We start from the raw sequence: 26,229 nt of genomic DNA on the forward strand, positions 1-26,229 counted from the left end.
GGCCTTTTTATTCAGGGGCCGTATTCACAAAGAATTTTAAGGCTAAAAGTAGCTCCTAACTGGCGAATTTAGGAGCAACTCCTAAAAATAATGGGCGTGTCACTCCTAACTTTAGGACTCCTAATTTTTTCACAAAAAGTAATTCACGAAGCATTTTAGACCTAAATGTAGCACCTAAGTCTGGGACAGCTTAAGTCGAGAGGACTCCTAACTCACTAAGACCTATTCATAAACAGCTTTTTTGTGGCATTTTACGTTGCGATGTTTTGAAATAGCCTATGCGCAACAGGAGCTTCCAATCGCAAGGGAATAATTTTGCATTCATAAAAGGGATGCAATAACGCCACCAACAACCAAAACTACTCATTGTTAACATGTAAATGAAATGTAACGTTTCATTGTGAATCAAATTAAAATGTTCTCCTCTTTGCAAACGTAGCCTAGGGATATGGTGACAGATTAATTTAATAATGTTGCAAAGGTAGGCTACTGCATCAATCCATAGGCCTATGTTTCATTAGGCTACTACGCTATTTGTTTTGCCTTACTCTTTATTCATTTAGGCTAGGCCTTTTTATTCAGTTATTAATCATCTTCTGTCCTTCTCACTACTTGTGTAGCGCACGCATTCTCCGACCTGTCACCTGTCAGTCATCATCGGAAGAGAGGTGTTTGGAATTCCCGCGTTACAATCGTCAGCCAATCAAGGTGGTCACTTCAGTCAAGCTCGTGCATGAGTAATGACATCATCCATAGCCACGAAGACTCACTCCTAGTTTAGGAGTTGTCTGAAAGGCTTTGTGAATAACTTTTAAGAGAAAACTCCAATCTAAAATCTTTAAGTGCGATTTAGGAGTAGCCTACTCCTAATAGTAAGATAAATGCCTTTGTGAATAGCCTACGGCCCCAGTTATTCATCATCTTCCGTCCTTGTGTAGCGCACGCATTCTGAGACCTGTCACTCATCATCGTAAGGGAGGTGTTTGGAATCATGCCCGCGTTACAATCATCAGCCAATCAGCCAATCAAGGTGGTCACGCTTGCCCATTTACCCAAATTAATGGTCGAATATTACTGATGATCATTGTTATTTAAGAACATTGTGCATAGGGTACCAAAACATCTTGCTCGTAAAAAAGCATCATAACGCACATTCTGGCGGGTCTGTTATTTACTGTAGGCTGCGCAAACCATGCCTTTATTTTGGGCAAGCCTGCATTCATCCATTCATTCAACCTTTATTTATTCTCGGAGGGTCATTGAGGGAAGCCCTCATTTTCAATGAAGCCGAAATTACAGAAGCGAAGCAAAGCGCTCCACAAACAAGACAACATTTGAGGCCTTCTGTTGAAGAATTTTATATAAAGCCTGCGCTGACAGTAATCCTCCTGCCCCTGATAGGCCTACCACAGCTGTGGATAGTGTGGAGTGTTCAAGTAATAACACAATCCAATGTGTGTCTCAATTGTTCCCCGCTGACCACCTCACACATTTCTCTAGATTTTGCAACGAACTTACATGACACAATGCCATAAAATATGCCAGTTTTAGGACACAGAATAATGTTTGTAATGATGCCAGGTATTGTCGAAGGTGCATGGTGAAGCGAAATTCTTACTTTGGAAAACAAACATTTGCCGATATCATCGCCGATCATCAGAATATTGGAACAGATTCTGTGTTCTGGACTGTAGGTAACTTGTTAAGCCAGTGGTTCTCAAACTTTTATTTCATTCCCCACTTTGATCAAGGGGCATGACTGATGATAGTGGAGATAACGTGTTATCCCGAGGCTTTTGCAAGTCAGCATCTTCGACGGTAGTCTATTAAAAATATAAGTTTTCGATGTCCCAAACGGAGAGCCATACTTTATTGTTTTTAACGATCTCTATGCTACTCACAAAAATGTAGGCATGGGGACATGATGAAGTAGGTTATCCAACTGTCGTGTGTTAAATTATTGTGATTACGAGCCAGTGGTTTTCAAACATTATGCGTGACTCGGACATCTAACTAAATGCAACAGGCACATATCGTCCTCGCATTCGCAAAATGAGGACCAGTGTTTTGTCAAATTGCAAATAGCTATTCGTTTTAACTATTTTTTTACAAAAAGCACTTCATACTATCTTAATCTTGGAATATGGGGAGGGAAGTGGCGCGTCTGCAGTCAGCCAAATATGAATGTAATTCTGCGGCATAAAGCAGATGTAATTGTTTATTGTACAGAAAAATAAAAATGACATATCAAGCAGTCAATTGACTACATTGCAGTCAAGAAGTAGGGCAAATTAATTTACGAAACCAAAACGTGGGTCATAGTTGTCTAAGCCTCTATTGCGTAGCCTGTTAAAAACGTCGCCAGATAGTATTAAATCGACAACAACATTGTTTTCTGCAGAAGCCTACCCAAGGCTACAGATTAATTCTGAACAGTTATTTCTCTACTGGCTCAATTATCACACCACTGTTTTGATTTGCGTAGTTGCGTTAACCCCAACACTGACAATAATGTAGACAGCAAATTTCGATTTTCGTGTAGTCAAGCCTTAAGCCATACCCAAGTAGCCTAAATCGAGGTAATGTTTAATTATGCATGATTTATTTTGTTATTGAATTCGTAGGCTGGGATTACTCTCGGCAACAATTATGTAAGGGACGGCAGGCAGAGCGATGTACAGTGGCAGAGCGACGCACAGTGGCTGAAAGTGGTACTAAAGCTTCACGCAGCTTCACGCCGCGTAATGCGCGAATGAAGTGGTCATTTGAAAGCGATGCCCACTGTAGCTACATGGATGAAGGCATACCACCTCCAGCTGAACCTCTCAAAGACTGAACTGCTGGTCATCCCAGCTAAACCTACCATACACCACGACATCAACATCAAATTTGACTCCCTGTCTGTTTCACCGACCAGGACTGCAAGAAATCTAGGAGTTGTTCTCGACAACCAACTAAACTTCTCAGATCATGTTGCCTCAGTCGCCCGGTCATGCCGTTTCGCACTCTACAACATACGGAAAATCAGGACTTACTTGACTCAAGATGCTACCCAACTTCTGGTTCAGGCAATAGTCATCTCACGACTCGACTACTGCAATGCCCTCCTGACAGGTCTCCCAGCCTGCGCAGTGAAACCACTTCAGATGATCCAGAACGCGGCGGCGCGCCTGGTCTACAACCAACCCAAAAGGGCACATGTTACCCCGCTGCTCATCCAGCTACACTGGCTACCTATGGCGGCCCGTATCAAATTCAAGTCTCTAACGCTTGCCTACAAAGTAGTCTCCGGTTCTGCTCCCACCTACTTGAATGCCCTCATACAGACTTACACTACCTCCAGACCGCTGCGCTCCTCTGACGAACGACGTCTAGCTCTACCACCGGTACGCTCAAGCCAATCCAAACTTTTCTCATCTGTTGTTCCTCGTTGGTGGAACACACTGCCAGTTCCTACAAGGGCAGGGACATCCTTTTCCACTTTCAAAAAACTCCTGAAGACCCAGCTCTTTAGAGAACATCTACTCTCATAGCAACACTTACAACAAGTCTTACTGATCCTAGCACTCACCAGCCGTTAAACTGACAAGTAACTGTTAAAATACAGCACTCACCGACGCACTTATTCTTACTGTACTCTAATGTGTTTTTTTTAAACTGTCCTAAAATTGTGAGAATTGTTCTAAAACTTACTGTTTACCATGTTGTTAGTCGCTTTGGTTAAAAAAGCGTCAGCCAAATGTAATGTAATGTAAATGTAATGTAATGTAAAGAGGACACTTGCTGCTATCAACACCCGTAAGGCAGCAGGCCCAGACAACATCCCAGGTCGGGCGCTGAAGGACTGCGCTGAGGAGCTTAAGGATGTCTTCACAGACATCTTTAACACTTCCCTGAAGCAAGCCATCGTCCCATCATGTTTCAAAGCTGCCACCATCATACCTGTGCCGAAGAAAACTGCTCCATCCTGCTTCAATGACTACCGCCCCGTGGCACTGACACCCATCATCATGAAGTGCTTTGAGCGGCTTGCCATGTCACACATCAAATCCATTCTCCCCCCCACCCTGGACCCCTTCCAGTTTGCATACCGAGCCAAACGGTCCACAGAGGATGCAATCTGCTCTGCCCTCCACCCAGCCCTCACCCACCTGGAAAAAAGAGACTCATATGCGAGATTGCTGTTTATAGACTTCAGTTCTGCATTCAACACCATAATACCACAACAACTCATCTGCAAACCTGACAAACTGGGACTCAGTACCTACCTCTGCAACTGGCTACTCGACTTCCTCTGTCAGAGGCCTCAAGTAGTACGTGTTGGCAACAATATCTCAAGCAGCATCACACTGAGCACGGGGACCCCCCAAGGCTGCGTGCTCAGTCTGCTGCTCTTCACCCTGCTGACGCATGACTGCACTGCAACCTACAGCAACAACCACATAGTGAAATTTGCTGATGACACAACTCTGGTGGGTCTCATCACCAAGGGCGACGAGACTCAATACAGGTTGGAGGTCGACCTTCTGACCACGTGGTGCAGGGACAACAACCTCCTGCTGAACGTCAGCAAGACCAAGGAGATTGTTGTTGACTTCCGTAGAGGTCACACCCAACACCTGCCACTGACCATCGACAGTGCTGTGGTGGAGAGAGTGAGCAGCACCAAATTCCTGGGGGTGCACATCAGTGAAGACCTCTCCTGGACCACCAACACTGCATCACTGGCGAAGAAAGCTCAGCGCCGCCTGTACTTCCTTCGGAAACTCAGGCGAGCAAGTGCTCCACCAGCCATCATGACCACATTCTACCGAGGCACCATTGAGAGCATCCTCTCCAGCTGTATCGCTGTGTGGGGCAGAAGCTGCACTGAATACAACAGGAAAGCCCTGCAGCGCATAGTGAACACAGCTGGAAGGATTATTGGTGCTTCACTCCCCTCCCTGAGGGACATTTACACCTCCCACCTCACCCGCAAGGCAACCACAATTGTGAGTGATGCAAGTCACCCCGCTCACAATTTGTTTGATCTACTGCCCTCTGGGAAGAGGTACAGAAGCCTGCGCTCCCGCACCACCAGACTCACCAACAGCTTCATACACCAGGCTGTTAGGATCCTGAACTCTCTCCCCCCTCTCCCCCCTCCACCCTCAGCTACATAACATCCTGGACTTTTAGACCCACAATGGCTGCCTTGCACTACTCCACTTGCACTACTCCACTTGTACACTTGCACACTTGCAACTTGTTGTTGTTGTCCTGAACACTTCTGAACACACTTCTGCTGCTCTTACATAACTTGCACCACTATGCCACTTGCATACTTAGGTCAAACAAAACTACCTCAGCCATTTATTGGCCTGACTTTTGCACTATTATATTGACTGTCTACTGTATGCACAATTGCACAATTTCTACCAAATTTTGCTGCTCTTATTTCTTCATTGTATGTGCCTTCTTATTTTTACTTTTTATATTGTTTACTTGAATTTTATGTTTGTCTGTGGACCTAATTGGTAAAATATGTCTCGTCTCCACCGTGGGATAGTAGGAAACACAATTTCGATCTCTTTGTATGTCTTGACGTGAAGAAATTGACAATAAAGCAGACTTTGACTTTGACTTTGACTAGTACTCTGGCAGCTGCATTTTGAATTAGCTGGAGTTTGTATCGTGTTTGCTTTGTTAGTCCAGCAAAAAGAGCATTACAGTAGTCTAATCGACTTCAGATGAAAGCATGTACTAATTTTTCTGAGTAAGGAGGAGAAAGGAGGCATCTAACTTTAGAAATGACTCTAAGGTAGTAAAAGGCAGTCTTTGAGATGCTTGAGATATGCTTCTGGAAGTTGAGTTCAGCATCTAAAGTTACCCCTAGATTTCTGCCATCCTCATGAGAATTTACTGACAGGGAGGTTAACAGAGGATGAAACTTTTGTCTCAGGGCCTTAGGGCCGACTAATAAGATCTCAGTCTTATTGTCGTTGAGTTTTAAAAAGTTCTGGCCCATCCAAGTTTTAATATCCGAGATACATTGGGTAAGATCATTTAAAGGGCTAGGATCATCTGAGGAAATAGAAATGTATAATTGTGTATCATCAGCATATGAGTGATAGGAGATGTTGTACTGCTGAATGATAGACTATAAATAATATATAAATTAAATATAAATATATATAAATTAAAGAGCAGAGGACCAATAATTGATCCCTGAGGTACCCTTAATGATATTGGAAGAAAAGTTTTCAATAGAGACAGAGAATGTCCTCTCATTTAGATAGGATGCGACTGGGTAAACTTGAAAGCTCTGCTTTCAAGTTTACCCAGTGTGGGCGGTTTGCCATAAGATATGTTAAAACCGCTTGCCATAGAACTGCCAGGTCATGGACAACGGCATTTGCAAGCAAGCTAATCTAACACAGACTCTACTTTCCAGTTAATTCAGTGTGTTCCCAAATGCTTCAAGAAGTTTCATGTCTTCCCCCATAACACGCAATAGTTTTGAACATGTTAGGCTACATGTCGGTGTTGAAGTGTTTAGATTCCCAACGCTAGCCTAGTAGGCATTTTAACAGCAACTATGGATATGCGCTAACACCAGTCAGCTGAGTTTAATTAGCTATAACGTACGGAGATGGTTTCGTAGCCTCTTTGACAGCTCAATGACATCAGGTATGTAACCTACATATTTATGTTTTTGCCAGCTAACTTTTAACATGATCTTCATATTCATTGTGATGCTATATGGGCCTCATGCACATATTAATGAGGCCCACATGCCAGAAACACTGTTTCCACCAATGATGTATAGCATCATGAAAAACGTAGTTGGTACTACGGTGTTCGAACGCCGGAAGTAGCGAATTGCGACACAGGTGCGATGCTTTCTAGAAACAGGTGTTACAATGTAGTTGTTTGAGCGCAAGTTGCTTCGTACCAAGTTGCTTCGTGGTTCAGCAATGCACCGCAGAAGTGTAAAAAAGCAGAAAAATGCAATGTGATATAGTATAGGCAAGCAGTGCATAAACAGTATAAGATATATAGTGCAGTGTAGACAATAGTATACAGTTAAGAAGGTGGAATCCTTTACAATAATAAAATAACTGTATATATATATATATAACATCCACAGACAAGGAGTTTCCTTTGAACCTGCTGGTTCGGATGCGGTGAGACCTGTTACGCTTCCCGGACGGGAGTGGGGTAAACAGTCTGTGTGTGGTTGGGGTGAGAATAGTCTTTGATGATGCTGCGTGTCTTATGCAAGCATTGATTGCCGTGGATGGCTTCGATGGAGGGGAGTGAGGAACGGGTGATGCGGATTTCAACACCCTCTAAAGTGCTTTACGGTCGGAGGCAGAGTAGTTGGCATACCATACTGTGACACAGTTGGTGAGGATGCTCTCAATGGTGCAGCGGTAGAAGTTCACCAGGATCTGAGGAGACAGGTGGACCTTCTTTAGTCTCCTCAGGAAGAGGTCAGGGTAGAGGTGTCGAGGGTCCAAGGGAGGTCCTCAGAGATGTGGACATCCATAAACTTGAAGCTGGTAACACGCTCCATCAGTCCCGTTAATGAGAATGGGGGGGTGTGTGCCAGCTTTTGACTACCTAATGTCCACAATGAACTCTTTGGTCTTCTGTCTTCTTGGTGTTAAGAGCCAGGTTGTCGTCGGTGCACCATGATGTTATGTGCTAGACCTCCTCTTTGTAGGCCGTCTCATCGTTGTTGCTTTTGAGACCGTAGTGTCGTCTGCAAACTTGACTTGGTGTTAGAGCCATGTACAGGTTTGCAGCCGTAGGTAAAGAGGGAGTAAAGGAGAGAGCTCACAGCCCTGTGGTACGCCGGTGTTTAGGGTGAGGGTTGAGGAGATGAGGTTATGTAGCCTAACAGGCTTGCGTTCTGTTGGTTAGGAAGTCCAGAATCCAGTTACAGAGGGAGGTATTGATGCCCAGTTCCCTGAGTTTGGTGATCAGTTTGGAGGGTATGATGGTGTTGAATGCTGAACTGAAGTCAATGAACATAGAGATGGCATCCTCCATGCTCCTGTTCTGATGGTAGGGAAATTGGAAGGGGTCCAGTGAGGGTGGTTAGCAGGTCTTGAGGTGGGCCAGGACCAGCCTCTCAAAGCACTTCATGATGATAGGGGTGAGTGCAACTGGACGGAAGTCATTAACTCATTGAGTGCCAAAAATGTGATATTACGTTTTTCCTTCCCATGCGTTGAGTGCCAAAAACGTAATATTACGTTTTTAGCTTTCTTTTTAAATTACAAAACTAGACACTCTAACACACTCTAACACACCGGGCCAAGGAAACGATATCTGGAAGAAGAAAGCATCAAATTCCTTCTAACGTCTCTCAAAACTAGTGACTCAATATAAAAGTGAGATCTTCTCAGATTACTTACCCGCTACCTGTGTTCGAGTTATCAAGGAACTGCACGATATCGCTGTTGCTAGCCAACTAGCAAACAAACGTTTAAAAAAAACAGTTGACACCGGCGAGCCCTCGCCGCGACACGATGCCTCCCCTCAGCTGTGCACCAGGCTGCGACTCATGCGTCCTTCTCAGCGAAAAGATAGTGGAACTCGAAGCCAGAATAGCGACCCTCCATCAGATTGAGAAGGATGAACAGTTCCTTGACACCATTCTCTCCGTAAGTAACGTTACCTCTCTTACACACACAAATGCCAGATGCCCTGATTTCACTCTGTCCTCCAATACTTTAACCATGCCATGCACTAATGCAACTTCTGTCCCTGTTGCCTCTCCCCGGCCTCTGCTGAGAACCAAGCCTGCTCTGCTGGCCAGCTCCACTCCACACCAGCCTGAGCCATGGCGTAGAAGCAAGCATCACAAGCACGGCAGACGGTCCGGACGGCACTCAGGCCCAGCCCAACCTATACGACTGGAAAATCGCTATGCCATTCTGACCGAGGATGAGGAGCCCCTCCAGCCCCGAGACAACCATCCTGGTCCCTCCTCAAAGTCGGCGCCCCCCCGACCCCCTCCTCCCCGGACCTCATCAACCTCCACCCTGGTCATCGGCAGTTCCATGGTTAGAGACCTCTGCATTCCCCCATCATGTAGCGGTCCCTCCAAGGTCTACTGCTTCCCTGGTGCCAAGGTCCTTGACATCCAGCAGAAACTCCCAAGCATCCTGGCCCGCCACACCAAGGTCAACAACATCATCGTACACGTGGGCACGAATGACATCAGAGATAAGCAGTCCGTAGCACTGCAGGAAAACTACAAAACTCTCATCACCACTCTGATGGGCACAGAAAAACGCTTTGTCATCTCTGGGCCTCTCCCTACCTACAGAAAAGGTGCTGAGAGATGGTCCAGACTGTTCGATCTCCACACCTGGCTCAAACGCTACTGCGCTTCCCTAAGCATCCCCTATGTCAACAACTGGGGCTTGTTCTGGGAGAGGCCCAGTATGCTGAAGCGTGATGGTCTCCACCCAAACCAACATGGAGCCAGGCTACTCTCTGACAACATAGCGTCCACACTGAGACATTGACATTCTGTAGAAAATATTACAGATTCACGCCCCCCAGGTATTGATTCGAATGGCATTATACATGTGGATGAGTCTGAGAATGTTTTCTGCAGGGTAACATACAATACTACTACCATAGATCAAGCTGTGTCATGCAATAGCATGACTTATGCTTATAGTTCTATTCCAACGTTGATTTCTACCCAACGTATAGTAAAAAGAAAAGACAAATTTAAAACCAGAAACCTAACAAATATTCTTTCCATACCTCAGCATATTCCTCAAAAGCCAGAGGCATTTTCAGCTAACATGGGTTTACTAAATATAGGTGCACTTACTACCAAAACCTTTGCAATCAATGATTTTATTAGTGAAAAAAAATTGGATTTTCTGTTTCTTGTTGAAACCTGGCTGACTTCAGACAGCGAAGCTGTTCTTGTTGAGACTTGTCCCCCAAATTATAATTTCTTCCACTCAATTAGACAAGGCAAACGAGGTGGTGGAATTGCCTCCATTCTCTCAAACAAATATAGTTGCACACGAGTCAACTTTGGCGAATTCGCTTCCTTTGAGTATATTGCCCTCACTCTGAAGGCTGACCCAGCTGTACTTCTATTAACCTTATACCGCCCTCCTAAACTGTGGACTGGCTTTCTCGACCAGTTTTCTGAACTTATGTCGCTCCTCATCACTAGCTATGATCGGATAATTGTAAATGGCGACTTCAATATTCATGTCAATAAGACAACTGATGCTAAAGCCAGTAAGTTCCTTAATGTGTTGGACAGTTTAGAGCTAAAGCAGCATGTTACAGGACCCACCCACAACCTTGGCAACACCCTCGATCTAGTCATTTCCAGAGGGATAGAAGTCACAGACTTATCAGTAAATGATATAAATATGTCTGATCATCATTGTGTATCTTTTAATATTGTACTACATACTCCAAAAATTCATCCCGAAATTGCAATCAAATCGCGACTCTTGGACATTAGAGCAGAACAGCAGTTCATAGCTCTTATAGACTCCATAAATTTAGATATTTTACATCATCCCATTGATCAAATGGTAGAGGCTCTTAATCGTGAATTAGGCGCTCTGCTTGACAGAGTGGCACCCTTAAAGACTAAAAAAAGGCCCTGTAGCAAACTGACACCTTGGATGAACGAAAATATCCATGATCTAAAAAGATCATGTAGGAAAGCTGAGAGAACATGGAGAAAAACTAAGTTACAGGTTCACCGTGCCATTCTAAAAGAAAAAATTGCAAATTATAATAGAGCTATTCGGAATGAGAGGAGGAACCACTTCTCTAAGGTAATTGCTGAAAACAGTGGAAACTCTAGGGTGTTGTTCTCTACCATTGATAGGCTATTGCATCAAACACCTTTTGATACACTCAGTCAGGCATCCTCTCTAAGATGCGAAGAATTTGCAGACTTCTTCAAAAACAAAGTCATTTCTATAAGGGAGGCTATTGGTAACACAAGTAATATGTTTGATAGTACACCCAAAAACAGCCCCCCAAAATTAAGGTCCTTTAGCACTATTACTCAATCTGAGCTTGGTAAAATTATAACTCAAACCGGCTCCTCAACATGTGTTTTAGATCCAATCCCTACTACATTCCTCAAAAAAGTATATGATGGCTTAGCTCCCTTTTTTCTCAAGGTAATAAATACCTCATTAGAAACAGGTATATTTCCAACTGCTTTTAAAACCGCTGTTGTGAAACCTTTACTTAAAAAGTCAAATCTTGACCATACCAATCTGAGCAACTACAGGCCTATATCAAATCTATCGTTTTTGAGCAAAGTACTTGAAAAAGTTGTTTGCAATCAGTTAAATACCTTCCTCAACGAAAACAGTATCCTTGAAAAATTCCAATCAGGTTTTAGATCAAATCACAGCACAGAAACGGCTCTAGTAAAGATAGCCAATGATCTCAGACTAGCTACCGACTCAAACAAAGTCTCAATCCTTATTCTTCTGGATTTGAGTGCGGCATTTGACACCATTGATCATATCATCCTAATTCACCGCCTTGCGAAGTGGGTGGGTCTCTCTGATAATGCTCTAAACTGGTTTCAAACCTACATTACTGGCAGAGATTTTTATATCAGTCTAGGAGATCATGTATCTGAAAAACATGACTTGCCTTTTGGTGTGGCCCAGGGGAGCTGCCTTGGTCCCCTGCTATTTTCTCTATATATGCTTCCATTGGGAAACGTCATAAGTCAGCATAATGTAAACTTCCACAGCTACGCAGATGATACCCAATTGTATCTTTCTGTGGAGCCAACTAACCCAGATGGCCTTTGCTCCCTCACTGCATGCCTAACCTCCATTAATCAGTGGATGAGCAAAAACTTTTTGAAACTAAATGATGACAAAACAGAGGTACTTCTGGTTGGACCAAAACTAAAGCGAGATATTATTCTTAGTAATCTGGGGAACTTGGCACACCAGGTCAAACCAAAAGTAACAAGCCTCGGTGTCATCTTAGATGCAGAGTTAAGTTTTAAGCCCCATATCAGTAAAGTTACTCAGACAGCCTATTTCCACTTGAGAAACATTGCCAAAGTGCGGCCCTTTTTAACTCAACAAGATGCAGAAAAACTAATTCACGCCTTTATCACTAGCAGGTTAGACTACTGCAATGCACTTTTCACTGGTCTTCCCAAAAAACATCTAAAGAAATTGGCACTCATACAGAACTCTGCGGCTAGACTTTTAACTAAGACTAAGAAGAGAGAACACATCACCCCTGTGTTGGCTGAACTGCACTGGCTCCCTATTTCCTATAGAATTGATTTTAAGGTTATGTTAATTACTTACAAAGCTCTGAATGGCATAGCACCTTCATATATCTCTGAGCTTTTAATATCTTATCAACCACAAAGGAAACTTAGATCATCCAATTCTAATCTTTTAATCGTACCCAAAGTGCTCCACAAACAAAGTGGAGAAGCTGCGTTTATCCATTATGCCCCCAAACTATGGAACACCCTGCCTCTGTACATCAAGCAGGCGAGTTCAGTAAATATTTTTTAAAAAGATCTGAAAACATACCTGTACAGGAAAGCTTTTAGTTAACTCATCTTATCCTGTAGACTACATTTTCAGATTATTCTACATCTGCTACTATTGGAGGGCGCAGCCAGCCAGAAGCAGATGGGCTCCCCCTATTAAGTCAGGTTCTGCTCAAGGTTTCTTCCTGGAATATGGGAGTTTTTCCTTGCCACAGTTGCCATATGGCGTGCTTGTGGGGGGTAAGAGGGTTAAGGCTGCCAGTCTTATGACGTCATTTTCTATATTTTTGATATGTTGCTGAGTATAACATAAACAGCAAAGAAAAGTGATTGATAATGACTGACTGACTATTATTGTGTTACATGCTTCAAATGTAAAGCACTTTGAGCTGCATTCTGTGTATGAAAGGTGCTATACAAATAAAGCTTTATTATTATTATTATTATTATTACCTTATATGTGATTTTGGGAACTCTGTGATGAATGGAAATGAAATATATGACGATCGAAAACTCATGAAAACGCACAATCTGGACATTTTATCTGGACATTTTATCATAACTCGGTTGCCGCTTTGGGTCGAATCAGTGACGCATGCACGTCATCTCAAAACCAGGCCATTTTCGCGGGTCTATCACTAGGTGGCAGTCTCGCCAGGTCTCGCTGATCACTTCCCGGAAAGTTTACAGGCAACACTTAATATTTCATGAAAGACGTTATATCTCCATTTCTAGAAAAAAAACAGCGATTTTGATGAAAACTAGCCACTGTTTAGCTTGGGATTTCTCATGAACAGAGGCGTGTAGAAATACACGGTTTGCACCCACCGAGAGCTTAAAGTCTCACCTTTTAAACGAGCCATTGTATGTGTTCATAGCTATAACACAGAATATGCTGTGGCTGTACAAAAATCATCAACAATGGTCTAGATTGCTGGCACTCTAGGACAAAGCTTCCGAAAACAGCTTGGCATTCAATGAGTTAAGGCTCGTTGCAGTGGAGTGTTTTGGCACCGGCAAGATTGAGGTGGTTTTAAAGCATGCAGGGACAGCTGGCTGGGGTAGTGAGAAGTTAAATATGTCCAGTCCTTTGGTAGATATTACAAGAACCATTTTGAGAGTTGTTAATGCAAATAAAGATGTTTCCATTGATTATTTAAAAAGGGTATGAATAATTTTGGACTTGCCATTTTTCATAAAAATGCTAAAAAAAGACGAAAATGATTATTTTTTTGATTCCATGTTTCTACTACATTATCTTACAACCTTTGGGCATGTGGCAGTGTCATTTTCAGTCAGAACAAACATATTGGTCAAGAGAAAATCAACATTACATCAATATTTACCAGTGGTATGAATAATTGTGTTCTTAACTGAATATCATGCAGGGAGGGGAGAGAAGTCCTAGAGATGCGCTCGGCTGAGCGAAACCACTCTCTGCAAGGCGTTGCTGTCTTTCTCAGTGCTGTTGGCATACCACACAGTGATACACTGGGTCAGTATACTCTCTATGAGCCCAGTGAAAAATGTTTTTAAAATCACTGGGGGAACCTGAATTTCCAGAGTTGTCTTACATGGTACATTCGTTGTCTGGCCTTTTTAACCTGAGCTTGGATGTGAGTAGCCCAAGTCAGGTCCTCAGAGATGTGTACTCCCAGATTTTTAAAACCACTAACTCTCTCTACCTGTGTTCCATCATTCAAGAGAGGGGTTTAAGTCTGCTGCTGCCTCCTTCTGAAGTCTACAATTCGCTCATCTCAACATTCAGTTGAAGACAGTTTGCCTGACACCAGGCAATCAGCTTTTTCACTTCTTCCAAGAAGGCAGTCTCATCGTTGCCCAGGACTACTGTATCATCCGCAAAACTTGGGGCCGGCTGCCTTTCTGATGTTAACTCGTTTCAAAGCTTTCCAAACCTCGTCCTCCGACACGGAGATCGCATACTCATCTCTATCTAAGCTGCTCCTCACCACTGTCGACGTTGGTGGTATTGCGGGATTATTCACTGCAGTCCGGATCAATTTATCCATCCAAGGTTTCTGATTGGAAAATGTCTTTATGGTGACAGTGTGTGCTGCTTCCTCAGCCAGCATACTTATGAAGTTCATTGTTGTCTCCGCAAACTCATTGACCTCAACAGAGCTCTCCCGGAACATGTTCCAGCCAACTGCGTCTAGTTCATCCTGAAGCGCAGCTAGTGATGTGTCAGACCAGCGCAGCACCATCCGACACTTCGGGGGTTCTTGTATGAGCCTTTGTTTACATTCCGGTAAAAGGAATATAGCAGCATGGCCGATTTTCCAAAAGCCGGGTGAGATGGCTTTGTAGCCATTCCTAAACTGTGAATAGCAGTGATCCAGTGTGTTTGCACCAATAGTTGGGCAGGAGACATGTTGGGATAAGTTTGGCATCACCCGTTTAAGGTTAGCTTTGTTAAAGTCTGATGATGGCAGCGTCTGGGTGTTTGTTTATGGAGACATTAAGCACATCATGGAGTTTAGACAGAGCTGTAACTGTATCCGCCTGTGGTGGAATGTAAACAGCTGTGGCAATGACTGCCTTGAACTCCCAAGGAAGGTAGAAGGACCGGCACATGATTGTGAGATGCTCTAGGTGAGGTGAGCAAGAGCACGACAGGATGGTGATATTTCTGGGATCACACCACTTGCTATTCACCATGAAGCAGACATCTCCACCCCTGGCTTTACCTGCCTCTGGTGTTTTGTCCGTCCGTAGAATGGAGAAGTTTTCAGATGGAGTTACAGCTTGGTCCGGAACTGAGGTGATGTTGAACGTGAGAACACTCTCAGTGAGTGACCTGTACACCATGGTCAGGGTGTGTTTGCTGGTGTTAAAGTTTTGCAGTTTCCTGAGGAGAGAGAGACTCTGTCTTGCCTTTTTATAGATGTAGTCTGCATTAAGTTGGAACGTAAGATCTTCATCTATAATTGTCCCAAGGTATTTAAAGTTGCTGACCTGTTCCACATCCTTCCCCTTCATGTTGATGGTCATGAAGTTAGGTCCTCTGTTGCCTGCTCCCCTCTTTCCTCCAAAGCACAGTTCCTTGGTCTTGCTGACATTCAGATGAAGATGACTGCTGTCAAACCAGGTGACAAGTCTCTGACTTCGCAGAGAGTCTGGCCTAGCTCTGGCCTAGCCCAATCACTAACAACCAGCGTTTTGTCATACAGAGAAGTTTCTCTGCATCGCACCCTTAGCAAGCAACCAAGCTAAATAAAGGTTGAATTAATGAATAGTAACGGTTGTTTAACTACCTGGAATTGGAGTGTGAAAAACAGAGATGGCTGAAACTGAACATTTGCTTTGCATACACTGTAATAAGAATAGATGATAAGAAGCCTAGGGATAACAGTACAGTGCATGCACTGTAAGAGGCCTGGTAAAGTCATGGTAAGAGGCCTGGGGGGTATTCCAGAAAGCAGGTTTACTGGCTTAACTGGGTATGTTAACCCAGAGTAAACGGTAAACCTGGGATCTCAGTTACAAAACGATCAGGCTATGTAAGTCACTATGGTAACATTGGCTCTGAACTTAAATGGGTATGTTAACCCAGAGTAAGAGGTAAACCTGGGATTTCAGTTCCAAAATGTTCAAAAATGATCCGGCTATGTAAGTAGCTATGGTAACATAGTCTCTGAACTTAACCTGGTAGGGGGTAGTTTTTTTTTTAAAATTATGTTCAATTATGTTCGGTTATTTCAGTGCATGTTCAACCAGGCCGCTATTTTTACACTTGTCACACAATGGCGTTTCATTTTGACGAAGGTCCGATTGACAAAGAAGCACAAAATCATGTAATATTTATCCGTGCAATTCACCGTAAGAGCAATTCACCAAACAAGTTTTTCAAGAGCGTTGAGTTGTACATGGTGAAAATTGTTGCCTCGGATAATGAATAATTCATGAAAAAAAGAGGACCATGAAACAGGTTGATGGCTTTCTGAAGAATTTACTTGAAACATGTTTAGAAGCAAGGTTGATTACCATATTTTAACTATGTATTTGTATTATTTATCTGTATTTATCTATATTTTAACTATTTATTTAATAATGCATATTTACCTATATTTAGTAATTAATCCGCTCTATTCTATTCTTTAAACTTCTTGGTATGAAGAGGTAGGCTACACACTTAGGCTATCCTAATCATCCTCCTCCTCTCCAGCAGTGTTCTGACAGGTGCTGCTGCAGCTGCATGACTATGCATAACATGCCACTTTTCCTGCAACTGCAGCGCAGGCTTAGACATTCCTTGAAGCAACCACAGAAGGGTGATCTCCTTACAAGCTTTTAGAGATGATCTCCTTTAGCTTTTTAGAGATAGTAGCTGTGGCACTAACTGATCATCCACATTTGGATGGCCATGATAAGTGTGTGTTGTGTTTGGGCCAGTCATGCATGAATTGTTTTATTATGCCTATGCACACAAGGGACGCCCGTTGTCGTTTTTTCTCTGGTAAATGTGCGGGTTCTCCTGTTTCCGAGAGGCCGTCAAGGAAGATGGCAAGAGTAGCCAGGGGGCTTGGGGAGTCCTCAGCAGCCTCACTGTTTTCTCCTAGCACAAGGCCTGCAGTTCCCCAACCTGCTCCTCCTACCAGTCCGCGTGAGCTGGAGGAGGAAGATGAGGAGGCCGTTGTGGACATTGAGACTGTTCTCTTGTCTGAGGGAGAGGAGCTACCTTGTGCACAGCCCTGTGCAGCCAGCCCGGTGGGAGGCGAGCTGGCCCGTCTGTTTGAGGAGGTCGTTGGCAGGGCATCCAGGGCTCTTGATATTCCCCTTCCAGAGAAGACCCTTGCCTCTGCGTCTAGGTTCCACACAGACATGACTGAGCGCCCAGCGGCGGCACTCATACCAGACTTTAGTGACTTGGTCTGTCGCCAGTTTTCCTCCCCAACTACTTTTCGTAGGTGGTCTGGCCAGGCTAAGGTGCTTTCCAACATGCACGGCGAAGGGCTGATTGGTTGTGGCTCGCTTCCCCCAGTGGCTCAAGCTTGGGAGCCCCTCTTCTCCTCTCCCAACTCCCTCTTTGGTGGTCCCTCCTGCCTCAGTGCCAATGGCAGGACTATGGAGGCTCTGCTGGGTAAGTTGCATAGGCCCATAGCGATGCAAGCCCACCTGGATAACACAGCGCCCATTCTGTCCCTGTCTATTCGACACCTCTCTGGTTTCTTGCAAAGCAGTGCCGGTGATCCCACTCTTTTGAGAGAGCTCTAGTCAGTAGGCAGTGGCATCGGGCCGCTCCTTGGCTCAGTTCTGGGTAGCTAGACACAATCTCTGGCTGTCTCAATCTCAGCTCCAGCAGGCAGACAGAGAGAGTCTTTTGAGAGTGCCGGTGGAGCCTGGGTCCATGTTCGGCCCAAAGGCAACCACCCTGTTGCAGCAGGCGTGTGACAGCTCTCACTGTGCAGAAGAGGTGTCCGGGTCCCTTGGCAGGCGTGCCAGGGGCGCTAGGCGCCCTAGGGCATTCACGCCTCAGCCAACACCTACCTTGGGGCATCCGTCTTGGGGGCCGACTGATCTCAGGCAGCGGCTTCAGGCATCCCAGGGTCGGTGTAGCCACCCACAAGCTGGCCGGGGGGGGCCAGCGCGCTAGTGGCCGTGGCCCCACCAGGCGCCCTCGTCGTTCCTGACAATCTCCGGGCCAGCCAGCCTCTCCTCTCAGCTTGATGCAGGAAGGCTTGGCTGGCCTTAGGAGTGGATCCATGGGTGTTCTCCACCATGACCCATGGGTACCGCCTGCAGTTCAGGACCAGACCCCGTGTGACGAGGGCACCTACAGTGGGCAGTGCTTCGACTTGGCCAGCTTCACTCGCGGTCCGCGCGTGGGATCACGCGGTATCACGCGACTTTAATTAGTATTTTTCCAGTGAGACACTGCAACAACCCAAACAACCGGTAGATGGCTCAAGTGAGCAGGGTGTCTCGTAAAAAGAAATGGAGCCTGGAAAACCCTACACAGACTTCACTACAGACTTTAGCAGACTGGTTTAGAAATAATGTAATAGCCAGAAATATGCCTGCCCTGCCCTAATAAAGAAATATTTGGTTAACTGCGAGTGAATCCCGTTTGCAGCCGTAGAGACGCAGGACAAATTAAACATTCTGGTTTTCTCCGAGTGCAACGATGATAGACAGACATCATTATTGTCACACAGTATTAACCTCCGTTGTCACAAGTTTACTTCATTAGGGACTGTTCGTTATTTATTTAAGGGGCTACCGGAGGAGTTTTGGGAGCATTAGTCCAAAAAGACGTGACCCTCCCTCGCCAGCAATACATTTTTCTATGACCCTCCAAAGTGATTATGAACAAATCACTGTCAACTTTTTCCGGGTTTATCGCCTACTGTATTTTAACGTTTTCACATATTAGCCTATGATAAACGGCTTATGGCCAATCACGAAACCAAACTACAAAGGCGAACACTTTAACAGGGGGAATTAATTGGGCATGAATCTTGCTGAACGCTATTTCGCTACCTTAGAGTAATAAGGTTCTATCTGCGTTTTGAGTAGGTACAACCAGGACTATTGAAACGGGGACGAATGAAACATTCCGGTTTTCTCCGAGTGCAACGATGATAGACAGTCATCATTTGGACAAAACATGGAGCATATTAACCTCCGTTGCTCAGCCAAATGCCTTCCTGTTACGTCCTGGTATCACGGAGTTACAAGCGATAAACGATTTTTGATGGTCACAAGTTTACTTCATTAGCAGTTTATTTTTTTGGATTATTAAGGAGTGTTTTTCATTTAAAGGTTTGACTTCGTGCTTATTCAGTAGAGCATTTAGTGCTCTCCCCAATCCCAGACGTCCACATTGCATGTTTGCTTGTAATGGATGCAACCGCGAGATAGGCTATGCGTTTGACAGTGAGTTGTTAACAGAACCAAGACATATAGCCCAGCAGCAATCTAGGGACTGATCGTTATTTATTGAAGGGGCCACCGGAGGAATTTTGAGTGCTTCGGTTGGAAGTTGCATGACCCTCTCTTGCCTGCTAGAAATTGTTCAATGACCCTCCGACAGAATTGTTAAAAAAGACATGACCCTCCCCTGCCAATTGTCTTCCGCCCGCGCCATAGCCACACACTTTGTGATAACGTTCTTAAATCAATCTTTCCCGTGAGCTTGCATGCTACCAGTCCTTCCTTTTCAAATGTGTTGCGCCTGTTTGCACAATTTCACAAATAATCATATGTGATTAATAGTATGACAAATAATCCCTGTGCACGGGGACCGAAACAATGCATGCCAACTTTTTCCGTGTTTATCACGTATTTTAACTTTCCCCGCTGTCTTGCCGTTTTAATGTTTTCCCGTAGAATATCCCATATTTTAATACTCTCATAACAGCCCTGCCATCGGGCCTGTCTCTGTGTTGCCCTGTTGCTACCTCTTGCCCTTCCAACGAAACAGATGTCTTCAAATCATCGTTTTCCTTGCTTGAAGGCAAACTTAGAGTGATGTTAACCTATTTAAGTTTAACGGCGCGATTGTCGTGAGAGCACGATTCATTGGCGCTTGCATGTTAGGCCTTATGTCTACGTGCGCACCTGAGGCTACTCAGCTGCAAGAGAAATAATTTCCCCTGTTTGTATGTTCACTGCAAGTTGGCCTACCATAACTTACCAACTCTGCACTGTAGACTGGCTATTTATATTTTTCTGTGAAATAAGCAAATGTATTTGTTAAACTTTATGAAGCAGAATTACACATAGGGTACTTGGAGCATAATACATTTGACAAAGGACAGATGAATGTTGCTAGTGACAAAATATTAACTTTCAGTGTTTTACGATGTCTTTGTCATGGGGAAGTTTTCCCCCATGCATTTATTCTAGGTTACTGTCAGTGACTGCCGTGAGAGAAGCGGGTTCTGTGTTTCGTTCATGTCAGTGACTGACGCGAGAGAAGCGGGGTCTGTGTTGTGTTGTGTTGCGTTGCGTTCATTTATTTTCATTGGGCATACCGTGCCGTGCCGTCCACAGCTCTTCAGTTCTGACAAAGCCAAAATTACTCCTTTTGAAACAATGAGTGCAGGAAGCGCGTTTGTATGGTTATATTGCTTGACGGAGGGGGGGGGGTGTCCCAAGCAGCTTTCAGCCATAAGGCTACTTTGAGAACATTTCAATTCACCCGACACTAATATTCAAAATGTTGAAAACTATTTCGGCATAGGCTATAAAGCAGTTTAATTAAATGGAATGTTAGTTGTAAACAAACGAGCTACTTGGTGAGGCTTGGCCTCACAGATGCGCTCGTGCCTTAGATGGCAGGAAAATTCACGTTGGCTGGGGGGAAGGGGGGCCATCAGACAATTGTGCCCAGTTATCCCGGCCCTTCCCCCCAAAAATCACACCTTCCCACCTCAGCTTAAAAGAAGTCAAGAGGACTCCTTACTCACAGACCTATTTACAAAGCTGCGGTTTTGAAATCCTATGCAGCTACAGGAGCTTCCAATCGCGAGGAAGCAATTTTGCATTGTAGGCATAACTAACATGCAATAACGCCGCCAACAACAACCAAAACTAGGCTAATCATTGTCAACATGTAAATTAAATGTAACATTATTGTGAATCAAATTAAAATGTTCTCTTTTGCAAACATAGGTATAGTAACAGAATAATTTAATAATGTTACAAAGATACTACATCAATCCGTATGTTTCATTGGGCTACTAGGCTATTTGTTTTGCCTTGATTCATTTAGGCTAGGCCTTTTTATTCAGGGGCCATATTCACAAAGAATTTTAAGGCTAAAAGTAGCTCCTAACTGGCGAATTTAGGAGCAACTCCTAAAAATAATGGGCGTGTCACTCCTAACTTTAGGACTCCTAATTTTTTCACAAAAAGTAATTCACGAAGCATTTTAGACCTAAAAGTAGCACCTAAGTCTGGGACAGCTTAAGTCGAGAGGACTCCTAACTCACTAAGACCTATTCATAAACAGCTTTTTTGTGGCATTTTATGTTGCGATGTTTTGAAATAGCCTATACGCAACAGGAGCTTCCAATCGCGAGGGAACAATTTTGCATTCATAAAAGGGATGCAATAACGCCACCAACAACAACCAAAACTACTCATTGTTAACATGTAAATGAAATGTAACGTTTCATTGTGAATCAAATTAAAATGTTCTCCTCTTTGCAAACGTAGCCTAGGGATATGGTGACAGATTAATTTAATAATGTTGCAAAGGTAGGCTACTGCATCAATCCATAGGCCTATGTTTCATTAGGCTACTAAGCTATCTGTTTTGCCTTACTCTTTATTCATTTAGGCTAGGCCTTTTTATTCAGTTATTAATCATCTTCCGTCCTTCGCACTACTTGTGTAGTGCACGCATTCTCCGACCTGTCACCTGTCAGTCATCATCGGAAGAGAGGTGTTAGGAATTCCCGCGTTACAATCGTCAGCCAATCAAGGTGGTCACTTCAGACAAGCTCGTGCATGAATAATGACGTCATCCATAGCCACGAAGACTCAGTTTAGGAGTTGTCTGAAAGGCTTTGTGAATAACTTTTAAGAGAAAACTCCAAGCTAAAATCTTTAAGTGCGATTTAGGAGTAGCCTACTCCTAGTAGTAAGATAAAAGCCTTTGTGAATAGCCTACGGCCCCAGTTATTCATCATCTTCCGTCCTTGTGTAGCGCACGCATTCTGAGACCTGTCACTCATCATCGTAAGGGAGGTGTTTGGAATCATGCCCGCGTTACAATCATCAGCCAATCAGCCAATCAAGGTGGTCACGCTTGCCCATTTACCCAAATTAATGGTCGAATATTACTGATGATCATTGTTATTTAAGAACATGCAGTGTGCATAGGGTACCAAAAACATCTTGCTCGTAAAAAAGCATCATAACGCACATTCTGGCGGGTCTGTTATTTACTGTAGGCTGCGCAAACCACATGCCTTTATTTTCGGCAAGCCTGCATTCATTCATTCATTCAACTTTATTTATTCTCGGAGGGTCATTGAGGGAAGCCCTCATTTTCAATGAAGCCGAAATTACAGAAGCGAAGCAAAGCGCTCCACAAACAAGACAACATTCGAGGCCTTCTGTTGAAGAATTTTATATAAAGCCTGCGCTGACAGTAATCCTCCTGCCCCTGATAGGCCTACCACAGCTGTGGATAGTGTGGAATGTTCAAGTAATAACACAATCCAATGTGTGTCTCAATTGTCCCCCGCTGACCACCTCACACATTTCTCTAGATTTTGCAACGAACTTACATGACACAATGCCATAAAATATGCCAGTTTTAGGACACAGAATAATGTTTGTAATGATACCAGGTAGGCCAGGTATTGTCGAAGGTGCATGGTGAAGTGAAATTCTTACTTTGGAAAACAAACATTTGCCGATATCATCGCCGATTATCAGAATATTGCAACAGATGTGGACTGTAGGTAACTTGTTAAGCCAGTGGTTCTCAAACTTTTATTTCATTCCCCACTTTGATCAAGGGGCATGACTGATGATAGTGGAGATAATGTGTTATCCAAAGGCTTTTGCAAGTCAGCATCTTCGACAGTAGTCTATTAAAAATATAATTTTCGATGTCCCAAACGGAGAGCCATACTTTATTGTTTTTAACGATCTCTATGCTACTCACAAAAATGTAGGCATGGGGACATGATGAAGTAGGTTATCCAACTGTCGTGTGTTAAATTATTGTGATTACGAGCCAGTGGTTTTCAAACATTATGCGTGACTCGGACATCTAACTAAATGCAACAGGCTCATATCGTCCTCGCATTCGCAAAATGAGGACCAGTGTTTTGTCAAATTGCAAATAGCTATTCGTTTTAACTATTTTTTTATGATAGTAGCCTGTACAAAAAGCACTTCATACTATCTTAATCTTGGAATATGGGGAGGGAAGTGGCGCGTCTACAGTCAGCCAAATATGAATGTAATTCTGCGGCATAAAGCAGATGTAATTGTTTATTGTACAGAAAAATAAAAATGACATGTCAAGCAGTCAATTGACTACATTGCAGTCAAGAAGTAGGGCAAATTAATTTACGAAACCAAAATGTGGGCCATAGTTGTCTAAGCCTCTATTGCGTAGCTTGTTAAAAACGTCGCCAGATAGTATTAAATCGGCAACAACATTGTTTTCTGCAGAAGCCTACCCAAGGCTACAGATTAATTCTGAACAGTTATTTCTCTACTGGCTCAATTAGGGGCCTCATGTACAAAGCTTGCGTACGCACAAAAATGCTGCGTACGCCACTTCTCACGCTCACGTCCGGATGTACGAAGACTGACTTGAACGTGAGAATGTGCGGTCCTCCACGCAAAACTTCATGTCTGGCGTACGCACATTTACAATGTGTATCGTCAGTTGGCGACACTTAGAGGCAATGCAGCGCAACAACATTAGTTGATCGTGAGTCTAGGCCTTTATTTGCACAATATAGTGTGAAACGTGGGTTATTAACAATGATAACACTTCAAAAGTAGGCCTATGTTTCTATATAAATGGACATGCAACATGCTCAAATTCTACTAAGATATGCAACAACCTATCTATAATGACAACTGTAGACTTATTAGAGGATACAAATTAAAAGGGAATGTAAAACCTATTGCCTACACATATTGATAGAATAGATAGGCTGACTAATAAGCGCGGATATAAGCTATATTTTCCTTAGTGTGATTGACTGCATAGGATACTTTGACTTTCCTCGAGTAAGCATTCGCATTATTGTTGTCACACTTGTGTGCAAATATAAGGATATGATCTAGAAATCGTAATGTTGTGGCGATGTGGCCTGGATCAACTTCGTTTATTCCATCTCGAGTGCACGATGCGTGGTAGCCTACTTGGACACGATTGATTTAATGTTTTATTAATTAATGCAGTTGCGTTTGTAATGGTTCAAATGCATCAAACCCAGTTATGCGAACCCTGTCACCTACTTGCAGACTGACCGATAATTCTGCCAGTCTCTGACCCTATAGCTAGCCACTGCTTCGCTCTGCCACTACTGTTTTGTTATTGATTACAGATGATAAAGATGTAAGATTCTTTCCATTTCGTCGGATAAACACTTCTACCTCGTATTCGCTGGAGATAGCCTAAACAATTTTTTTTATTATTAATTTGATGATTTCAATTATTAAACTTTGGAGCAGGTTCGAGTATGAATGGATCCATAAATGAGTTTTCATTGTTATTAATATTGCGCGATAGGCCATTTTGTCTTTGTGGAGGTCTGCGCTCTCGAGTGGCCTTCTAGTTAGCATATTAAAATGAGTGTGATTGAGGGAGAGAGGGTGGAGTGTAATGCTCGTGCATGTACGCTTAATTTCACGTTAATTGGGATGTACAAAGAAAGGCTGCATGGAATGCTGCGTACGCACAGTTTCATACATCAGGATTTTTTTGTGCGTACGTTACTTTTCAGGTTTGCACATACGCAATGTTTTAGTATGAAATCCACGCAAGTCTTTGTACATGAGGCCCCAGGTCTTTGCAGCCTGGCGACAGACCTGTGGCTCTGGGCTCATCCCTGTTCAGCTCTCTCAGAGCAGTTCATGTGCCGGGGGCCTTGAATGCTGCGGCCGACATCTTGTCGAGAGGGGGCCCACATCCCAGAGAGTGGAGGCTCTAGTTAGCTTCTTCCTATTCACAAAGGCTAACTAGCTTATGTTTTTTTAGTTTCTTATAATATATTAATTATTCAGTTAGCCTATACATAATCCTCATATAACAATCTTCACATGCTATTACAGATGTATTACATGGTCCTAAACAAATTGTGATTATATTATACGTACAACAATTGGGTTCTATGGAACTATTTATTTGTTTCTGATTGGCCGAGAGACGTTCCATGAGTTGGAATATCTCTGGACATTTCAACTCAGACTTTGCACAGCTAATAATAAATCACTCCGCTATACAATGCGAAGATTTGACACAATATTCTCATCCCAGCTCTCCACTATTTCAAGCAATGGGTTACTCCTTAGCAAACCATAACAAAACAATGCTTCACCACATCTGTGGATTAAGCCACACAGTCAACTTAATGTAAGTAAGATAAACGAGAATGCTAATTGTTCTCAGCATTGCCAGCATAGTGTATTGTGTATAATATGATTGTCACTTGGAGGAGACGTGTAGATAACTAACGTTAGCATAGTTAGCTAACCACTGCTAACGTGCTAGCATCGTCACGTCAGGCTGTGCACAGTAGTGTAACATTTATTCACCATAAATTCATAAAGTTGAGTGGTTCTGCAATGTAGGCTATGTTTCCGTTTTTTTGCAGTACCATGTCCCTTACATGACATGGCCCAGTGTCCTTGTAACATGCATGCAGCAAACCTAGATATGAATGTGATTTCAGCCCGACTTTCCAATTTTCTTTCAAGAAGACACGTAAACCACAAAGACCAGTAACGAGGGATCTGGAATGTTGGTTACCTAGCAACCAAGACGCTGTCTATTGAAAAGGGAACTATTTTTTGATGCGTAAGAACGATGTCGAAATTAACATTTTTAAACAATATTGGGGTGTTTTTAGATTATTTAGTTTGTGGTAGAATTGTTGTATAAAAGCAATATAGCACTCGTGATCGTGGGGTTGGTCATGGATATTCCCACGGTGTTGTTCGGCCGAACAACACCCGTGGGAATATCCATG

The 26,229-nt window shown here is 43.5% G+C and overlaps 1 protein-coding gene across 3 annotated transcripts in view; it reads right to left on the reverse strand.

Annotated features, from left to right (window-relative positions):
• dhcr7 (7-dehydrocholesterol reductase) overlaps nt 1-26,229 on the reverse strand; it is a 77,844-nt gene that overhangs the window by 24,017 nt on the left and 27,598 nt on the right. The gene's annotated exons all lie outside the window — the stretch shown is intronic.

This window comes from Alosa sapidissima, chromosome 14 (assembly GCF_018492685.1).
Source record: "Alosa sapidissima isolate fAloSap1 chromosome 14, fAloSap1.pri, whole genome shotgun sequence".
Classification (NCBI taxonomy): Eukaryota; Metazoa; Chordata; class Actinopteri; order Clupeiformes; family Clupeidae; genus Alosa; species Alosa sapidissima.